The following is a 9,470-nucleotide window of genomic DNA, read 5'->3' as shown; positions in this document are numbered from 1 at the left end:
ATGATTGCAACATGTCCAGGTCTGGATTCTGTTGGAGGACAAGCATGAGAAACACCCTAACGCCCTTGTCCTTTGATTACACTTCTCAAAGTTGGCGCTCTGTAATTCCCATCAGATTCTGGCTCAAATAACTTGTCGGCTCGTAATCCATCAGCTAAAATCACAATTAAAGTGTCTGTGATTACTTTGTTATATAGATCTCAAAAAAGAAACCTCATTCATGAGTGACATATACGTTAAAATGTGTGTCATCTAGCATTGTGTTTAAATAACCGTTTGAAAGAGTTAAGATTTAAGAATATTCTAATATTTATTATACTTTAATTTTCAAAAATACCACTTTGTTTTACTCATTGAACTTTGAAATTTAAATTCCTTGAATAAGAAAGATATTGAATTAGAGAGAAAAATTACAATATTTCATTAAATTGAAAAACTATATATATATATATATATATATATATATATATATATATATATATATATATATATATATATGCTACTGATCTATCTATATATAAAGGTAACAGCTGATCAAATTGAGAAGCAATAAGATTTTGGTGAGAACATTATCTAGTTTAGATCTTGTACGTAAAAAATTGAGATGAAAGGATTAAATATTACCTTGAGAGGAGGATTATCAGGCGCTAAAGCCTCAGCAACAAACTATGGTCCATGAGCTGAGCCTCCAATTCCAACTAAGAGTATGTGTGTGAATCAGCCTTCTAGAGAAGAAGGAGGCTTTATTTGAAATCATAAAAATATAAAAAAACATTTTACAACCACAATTTTATATGTATTGAAATCAAATAAACTTTTACATGGATCAGAGCCTCGTTGGCATCGGGAGGAAACCTAAGACGAGATCGAGATCTTAGTTCGAAATGCTTACTGAATTCCGATGGAGTCATGTAGGAGAATTGAGTGACGCCATGGACCGCCGACGGATCAAGCTTCTGGTGACGTACTGTGAGGCGGAGGTTAGTTTGGAAGACGGTGAACCTGTAATCATCCTCTTGTTTGAATGTAGAAGGGGAATGGTGTTAATCGGAGGAGATGGAGACGGTTGGACGCGAGGAAGACGATACGTACAGTACGTATATTTAGGACAATTTCCATCGATCTTTATCATATGTGTTTGCGTTCAATCTTCAATGGAGATCGATTTTAATAAGACGTGAATACTCCGTCAATCCCCAATCGAACATTTTAGGTCTCCAATGATCATTGCTAAAATTAAAGATGATCACGGACGGGATCGATCTCTTGGATCATGAATTTGTCTTTGATGATTTGGAGATTACTAACAGTTGATTGGTAGTAGTTGATGATTATAGAGATAAGATGAAGAGGAAGACAGGAAAGACGAGAGAGAGAGAGAGAGAGAGAGAGAGAAGTAAATGAGGGATTTAATCAAGGAAATCAAGAGTAATTATTTTATCTCTAAGTTACCCCTGATTCATTTTCAGTTTCATGCCCCCGGTCTTTTCTTTTCCCAGTATTTATAAAAATACCACAAAACATCTCAACCGTCTATTATTTTGATCTAAAGGTCCTCGTATGGTTCTCGGGTTCTCATGAACATATAGGTTATCAAATGATCCTTCGTCTATATATATATATGGGAAAAGTGAATATACCCTTAAGGGTATATAAAGTTAGGTACCAAAGAGCTATCTGACGTCGTTTCAAGTTAAATATACCTTAGCAGCTATTGCATATCTGAGAGAAGTCAAAAACATAATCGATCAGGCTATAGCCTCTTCCGCTCCTATTACGAAGATGGGGAAAAGATGTGACTCCTTCGATTCTTCCCAACTTAATGAATCATTGAGATTCATCTTATTTACATCAGAGGTTTTTGATCACGCAAAGTGGGATTATTTCAGTTGGTTCTGGCACACATGGCTTACACCCTAACGACCGAGGGAGAGAATGATTTTCGTTTGTCATATTTTAAACAACTTCCTTTTCTCAAGACAACCAATTGTTAGTTGATTTCTTCTCCTAATTTTTCCTTCCAATTTTTCTGATTTAATCTGAATCTTGAATTCAGAAAACTAGAACACAAAAGTTATTATATATCTTATTGTTGGAAGTTGATCTTTCAAGAATGGAGACTAATTCACTTGAAGTTAAAATTCATTTATGATTCAGTTTGAGTATGTGTTTCGACAAAATGTAAATGATTTTTGACTCTCAAATGGTTTTTCATTTGCAACTATATAAAAAGAAGCCCACCAGGTGTTCGACAAAATGTCATCTCTTATAATAACACTATCTTTTTCATTTTTTATGTGAATCTCAAATGGTTTTTCATTTGCAACATTGTTTTTGGTTGGTGCATTTATATTATATATATATGCATCTAAGAATTAGTCCATAACAAATATAAACTGCAAGTGAGTAAGTTTCTGAGAAGCCTGTCTAGGAACACATAGTCTTGGAACCATGGGTGTGTGTGGTATGTGTCACCTCTTTATGTTTTCTTTTAAATCATATTTATGGTATATATACATATATATATATATATATATATATATATATATATATATATATTGATTTATTTTCAAAGGTTCAGGGAGCTCTAGAATCTCTTGTGAGTCCTTTAACACCAATTGCTCATGCAAAGCTACATGCAAATGAGGTTCAACCAGCTTACAAGAAGTATTTATCTTCTTTTAAGCTTGCTTGTAAGGCTTCTAATCTTGATCCTTTTTACCTCAGGAAATGAATTCTTTATTTTTTTTTCTGTGGTTTGTGATCGGTAATCAAGTGTCTTTACAGGGAGAGGATGACTTTTATATAAGATACTATACGCTTCAACTTTTGACTGCCCTTTTAACAAATTCCCCCATTAGGTATGTGTCATACACACGTTTTCTTTGTTTTCTTTTTAACTTCTATTTCATATACTAAGGTCTCCTTCAGGTTACATGAAGTCATTCTTACAATCCTGTGAAGTAGAGGTAATCTTTTTCCTCTATTTAGTGCCAAATTTTTTATTTAACTATAAGATTACATTACTTTCTGTCTCCTGCCTATTGTCATTTTATTGCTATACTAGGAAATCAAAAAAATCTTGGTCTTTGAGGGTGCTTTTGAGAAGATTTTCACTATCATTAAAAGAGAGGGAGGTTCAGAAAGTGGTGTTGTTGTCCAGCTGATTAGTTGACTCTTCGTCAAATCTATACCATCAATGGTTTCTTGTTGTTTTTGGTCAGCTGATTAGTTGACTCTTCGTCAAATCTAAATTTTTCTAAATTTTAAATTTTAAAATTTTCTAGTAATTTACTTTTTCGACCCCTACCCCACACTTATTACATACAATGTCTTCATTGTATGCATAAAATAATTTAAAAGCAATAAACGGGAGAAAAAGGAACAGAATCCCCTTGGGTAATAGTGGTGAGATCAAATTGTTGATGCGTGTGGAAAATTTCAAACATCTTGAGAATGGACACCTTCAATTATGGATAATGGAACTTGGATCTTCAACGAGCGAGATACGTAAATATGTCAGCAAAATATGAATATGAGACTTTAATCTTCAAAAAATTTAGTGTAGAAAATCTTCAAAGCATAATAGACCAATGTGGGAAAGCATACACCACATTGCATGGTGTAGAGAAGAAGAGAAATGTAACTTCTGAATTCCACGTCGTGGTGTACGAATACACGACGTGGCTTCGAGCGATTATGTTTTCTGAAATCGTGATTTAAAATCAATCCATGATGTATAGTTGATGTCCACGTCGTGGAAACTAGACGTCACAATTTACATAATCTGTAAATCAAGTTAGATGCAACTTGATTAAATAACTTTTAGACGCTATCAAAACTCCCAAACTTTGTAACTCTTCACTACTTTTTTTTCTCTAATGAATATAACCCCACACTTATCAAATAAAGTGGGTCTTGACTCTGGACTGTAAATGACACAGCCTCTCTGGGAAACTCCTATCTCTAACTCTTAACTTCTTGCTCACAGAAACTCACGAAATCTACAACAAAACAATGTATAGAGAAGCAAAGAAAATAATCATCCATCATTCGGTTACAAGTGTTAAACATAAAAGGACAAACAAACAACTTCAAAAACCAAATGAAAACATAAAAATAAAAACATAAATATAAAAACTAATAATCATTGTTATCTCCTTGAGCTCCACTAGTTCCTGCCCCGTCTCCTTGTCTCGTCCATAACTCTTCCCATGTTGGAATATACGGGAAATGAGGTGGTATTGTGGGAGGTCGCTCCATATTCATATGTGTACATAAAGCATTGAGCAATTGGGTGTTGTAGTTGACACCTCCATGAAGATTATCCAAATATAAACCAACCCGAATTTGAAAAGGATTGGTCGGTATCCCACCCTCAAATTGTTTAGGTGGTTGTCCCCTCTCTCCTCGGGCTCTCATATTCCTCCTCCTCGGCCTAAGTTGTTCTCCTTGTTTCCTTATAGGTTGTTCATCATCCTCCGGTGGTATCACAAAAACTCCTCCAATATTCACTACAACCCGCATCACACTCAAAACTTGGATAGTTAAGTCATTGTCTGGAAAGCGCGTGAGGTTCCTAATAAAATTAAGATCAAGGTACCATAAGACTGGGCAAGTCGGGAAACTAAGTGTCCACCCGTAATGGGGCTATCGGGTCTTGAATTAGTTTCCTTCCTTCCCATAAACCGCACAAGCATATAATTAGGAACGTCACAAAAAATACCGGGTGTAATTATGCTCCACAAATGAAATAAATTTTGAATGGGCACTTTATCTCCATGATTTTTATGATTGATCGAGAAGGTGATGAGGCGATGCAAAAATCGATAAACGTGATTCCAGATTTTCCCTTCGCTTGCATCACGAGAATTGTACTCATGATTCGAAATGGTTCTCCAAAACTGGACATCAAAAATCCCGAAGGTGAAATCTCGAACACACCCTTGTAAAAATTGAACAAAAAATGGTGATTGTGTTTCCTCCTCAGTGTAAAGTCCCATGCGCCATGCAAATTCTCTAAGGCTGCACTCGTGGTATACACCTCCCAATCGAAAAGCAAGTGCCCGGTTGTATTTGGGATCGGTGGTCTTATCCTCAAAATTCACGGTAGTGAAGAACTCCACCGATAATTCCCGATAAATGGGGTCTTGAATAGAAAAGAGGTTCCTCCAATCGTTACACGTGAATGTAAAGTTATCTCCCATAAATACTTTTGTCCAATACCTTTCCAGCTCCATAACGATACCAACCCCGCGTAACCATGCCAAATCCACAATTGGATCAATTGCGAACTTGCGGTTGTACAACCACCCCAACCGATTTTCATAATTATTTAACATAGCATGGGAGAGGTTTTGAGGAAACCGGTAGAGTGGGTGAATACTCGACACATCAATAGGGTCTTGCGCTTGAGGAACTACCCTTTGAGGACCCATTTTTCCTAAAATGACCAACAACAAAAAAAACAAACCAAAACAACCAAGAGATTAAATTGTAAACCAAAGCAGGAAACTGGTCGCCCAGATTCCACGTTGTGGGTTTCTGTCCACATCGTGGGCGTGATTTGTGTCGTGGTTTCTGTCCATGTCTTAGCAAGGCTTGTTGTTCCTTCATGATATTTTGATGTTCCCTTATCACTGCATCTGTCTCATCGTGTCTCTTCTCGGAAGCCTCTATAAATATATGTAACATAGACTCAAGATCAACTTTCTTTTCAGGATGTGGTTTTTCTTTTTGGTAAAAGCCTTTTTCTATCTACCTATATTTTTCTTCTTTCAGCTTCTTATATTCGTCATATGGTAACCACTCCCTCTTTGGTTTTCTCCAACTTTCATCATACTTATCCCCACTCGAGTAGCAAACTTGCATCTTTTTATTTCCATTTTCATCCAAGTGGCAATCTTTTGTTAAGTGTGGACCATTGCACCTTTCACAACCAACTCTAATAGCATGAACTGATTGGTCCATCTTGGTCATTCTCCTATCCATGCTGTCAAGCATAGCTAGTACAACAACCATGACTTTGGAATTTCCTCCCCCAATTCCTTTAGCTCCATCATGTCTTGGATTATGGTACTCACAAGAATACTTCGAGAACTCTTCAATCAACTCCTTTACTTCACCTAGATTTTTCTTAGTATATGGTCCTTGAGAATCAAGGAGTTGCCTTGTTATGACATTCACCCCGTCATAGAAGATAGACACTTCTTGATGTATGTTAAGGTCATTTTGAGGGCAGTTTCTTAGTAACCATTTATAATGCTCTCATGCCTCATAAAGCGACTCACCCGGTTGTTGCTCAAATTTGGCTATTTCCGTCTTGAGTTTAGATATCTTTGATGGTGGGTAGAATTGTTCTAGGAATTGCTCACGAATCTGTGCCTAAGTAGTAATTGCACCGGGTGGAAGTGCTTTCAACCAATCTTTTGCAGTTCCCTTAAAAGTCACGGGAAGCATCATTAACAAAATTGTCTCTCTAGGAACATTCGGGATATTGAAATAGTCTGTAATGTCATTGCCCTCATATAGGTGCTTATAAGCATCCTCATGATCCTTCCCAGAAAATGGTACATCCTTAAGGGCAGTAAGAATGTTTCCTTTCAACTCGAATGTCGCAGCAACGGGAATTACGGGTTGTACTAAACCAGGACTAGCATCGTCTCTAATTTACTTCTTGTATGCTCCCATGGACATATCAACAATGTCTGCCATCTCGTTCTTTGGCTCGTCCTCTAAATCGCTTTCTTCAAAGTCGGGTTCAGTCTCGTATTCAGTATCTTTTAGATTTGGATTTTGTTCAAAGCTTTCTATTTTGCTCTCTTCCTTCCTTTGACTACTAGGCTCACCCACGTTCTTTCCTTTCTTCTTTCCAAAAACCGATTTAAGGTCCTTGAAATGTGACTTCTTTGGCGGGTTAGCTTCTTCTACATTTTTATCCGTCTTTTTGTGAAGGGCCGATTCTAGATCTCCAAGCAGTGGTACCAAAGGTGTGTTGGAACTTATGGTCAAGAACTAGTGCAATAAAAACAAAAAATAAAAACATAAATCTGAACAAAAACTAAATAAAAATCACCTACTGACTGGACTCACGTTTTGAGCTTAAGGCTCACATCGTGAGTTCAGTACTAAAACAAAAACTAATGTAGAAACTTAACTTTTTGCAGGTTTAACCCTACAAAAATGATCGATTAACCTAAAGCAAAAAAAAACAACAATCAAATAAGTCGTTCCCCGACAATGACGCCAAAAACTTGATGCGTGCAAATAGCTACACCTAATTTTACCTATTCTCCTACTAGCTATTCGACCCAGGGCAGTGTACCCTTTCACAAATAGTATAGAACAAAAATTCGGGTATCGATCTCAGGGAATGGAATTAATTATTTAATCTACTTACTAATAAATTAATCTAAAATTCTAACAAAAGTAAAAGGGTTTTTTTAATCTAGTTTTGCAAGCCTAGACAAGCTTAAATTCTCAAACACTTATTCGATCAAATATTAAAAACACTTCTGTTAGTTTGAATCCACTTTCCCTCAATGGTTTAGCTGTTAATTATGACAATTCTCGTTGGTTACCAATTAATGTATTATTAGCAATTCAAGTCCAAATTTACAAATATTGAATTAATTCATGTAGAGCTATGCATGGTCATACATAAGTTAACACATAATCAATTATTAGATAGGATTGGAGATATGTAAGATTGAGTTAACAAACACAATTATGATCATAATATGAGTTCTCCAACACAGCCAAATTCAATACTTTAATTACTTATCTAAGATTGGTTCGATCTTAGCTCTAATAATCTAATGTTCACTAAATTACTAGTTAATCAAATTCATGAAGATTAATGGTCACTAAACTATACAGAATATGAATTAAAGCAATCTAGTATTAAATTAAGCATGCTAGGTATAAACAATCAAACACAATCCATTAACCAACAAGAAAAGTCTATATTAATATAACAAAACCATGAGTTCCAACTTCATCTAGCTAATAGATGCAGCTAGATTTAGCTACTCATAACAACAAATAAACAATCAATCTCAACTAATAAAGACATAGTAAATTGTACCAAACCAGAATAAAGTTTTGATCTTCTCTTCTTTTTCCTTGGTGTTATTACCAAGTTTCTGGCTTCTATTCCTCTGAAAAACGACTTCTGGACTCTTAATTCTCTCCATCCAACTTCACAAACCCGTAAGTACCAAGGATATATATATATATATATATATATATATATATATATATATATATATATATATATATATATATATATATATATATATACTTATCATGAATATGCACTCCACATCATGGAGAAGAACTCCACGTGGTGACTTTGGATGAATCCTTATCGGGTAAGGATTTCGACTTTCCATGTACTCATCTTCCAAAATTTTGCATGCCACGTCGTGTAAATGAAGTCCAAGACGTGGCTTCAGCTGTTTACGTGGATTTTCTTTTCTTTAATTCTCCAAGCCTCCAAAGTTCAATCTTTTGTCTCTTTAGTCCTTGTTCTTCAAGAATGCTCCTTTTAGCTGCAAAATACAATTTTAATCTTATAAGTACCACTTATCTATGCAAATAACTAAAATATTAAGCAAAACGTATTGAAATATTGCCTAAAAATATGTATAAATATGGCAATATCATGAACATAATGGTGTTGTTCACCGAACTTCTTGTGTTTACACTCCACAACAAAAATGGTGTTGTAGAGAGAAACCACATACACATTTTAAATGTTGCAAGGTCTCTTCTTTTTCAATTTGGAGTTCCATTAAAATACTAGGGTGATGCCATTCTTACCTTAATGTTTTTAACCAATAGAACTCTTTTGTTTGTTTTAAAAGGTCTATCTCCTTATGAATTCGTCTATAAGAAGTGTCCTAACTTTGATAATATTTGTGTGTTTGGATGCTTGTTTTTTTCTATGAATTTGAATAATAATGATAAGTTTTCTTCTCGTGTTCACAAGTGTGCTTTTTTTTTTCGGGTTATTCTTTGTAAAAGGAAGTGTATAAGGTTTTAAGTTTTGATTCGAATTCTATGTTTATTTCCAGGGATGTCAAATTTTATGAATCCGCATTTCCTTTCAAAATGCAAAGTTTTGTTTTTGGTAAGTCTAATGAACAATCTAGTATGTTCGATCCGTTTTCCTATGATGAGCATGTTTATTCTGAGTAATCTCTTGATGAAAATTTACCTGGTAGTAGTAAAAAATTGGATCATCAGTTAGATAGTACCAGTTCTCCTCTAAACCTAAATAGAATAGATTCTACTCAGGTAAGTTCAGATACTAATTTTGGTTTTCAGGAGTCTTATGTGCCTTTATCTATTGGGTCTAGTCTCGATACTACACTAGTTTTTCTATTGAAGGTAAATGTCTTGTTGCTAATCTTGATAAAATTGTGAAACCTTAATCCTATTATGAAGCTTCTCTTAGTCCTGAATGG

At 35.1% G+C, this 9,470-nt stretch overlaps 1 non-coding gene across 1 annotated transcript; it reads left to right on the top strand.

Annotated features, from left to right (window-relative positions):
- The first annotated feature begins 6,223 nt into the window (after nucleotides 1-6,223).
- LOC111903085 (small nucleolar RNA R71) lies at nucleotides 6,224-6,330 on the top strand. The gene has a single exon (XR_002854042.1). It is a non-coding gene; the product is annotated as a small nucleolar RNA R71 (small nucleolar RNA).
- Nucleotides 6,331-9,470: the final 3,140 nt, after the last annotated feature.

This window comes from Lactuca sativa, chromosome 9 (assembly GCF_002870075.4).
Source record: "Lactuca sativa cultivar Salinas chromosome 9, Lsat_Salinas_v11, whole genome shotgun sequence".
NCBI lineage: Eukaryota > Viridiplantae > Streptophyta > Magnoliopsida > Asterales > Asteraceae > Lactuca > Lactuca sativa.
This window is presented reverse-complemented; position numbering and strand designations above follow the sequence as displayed.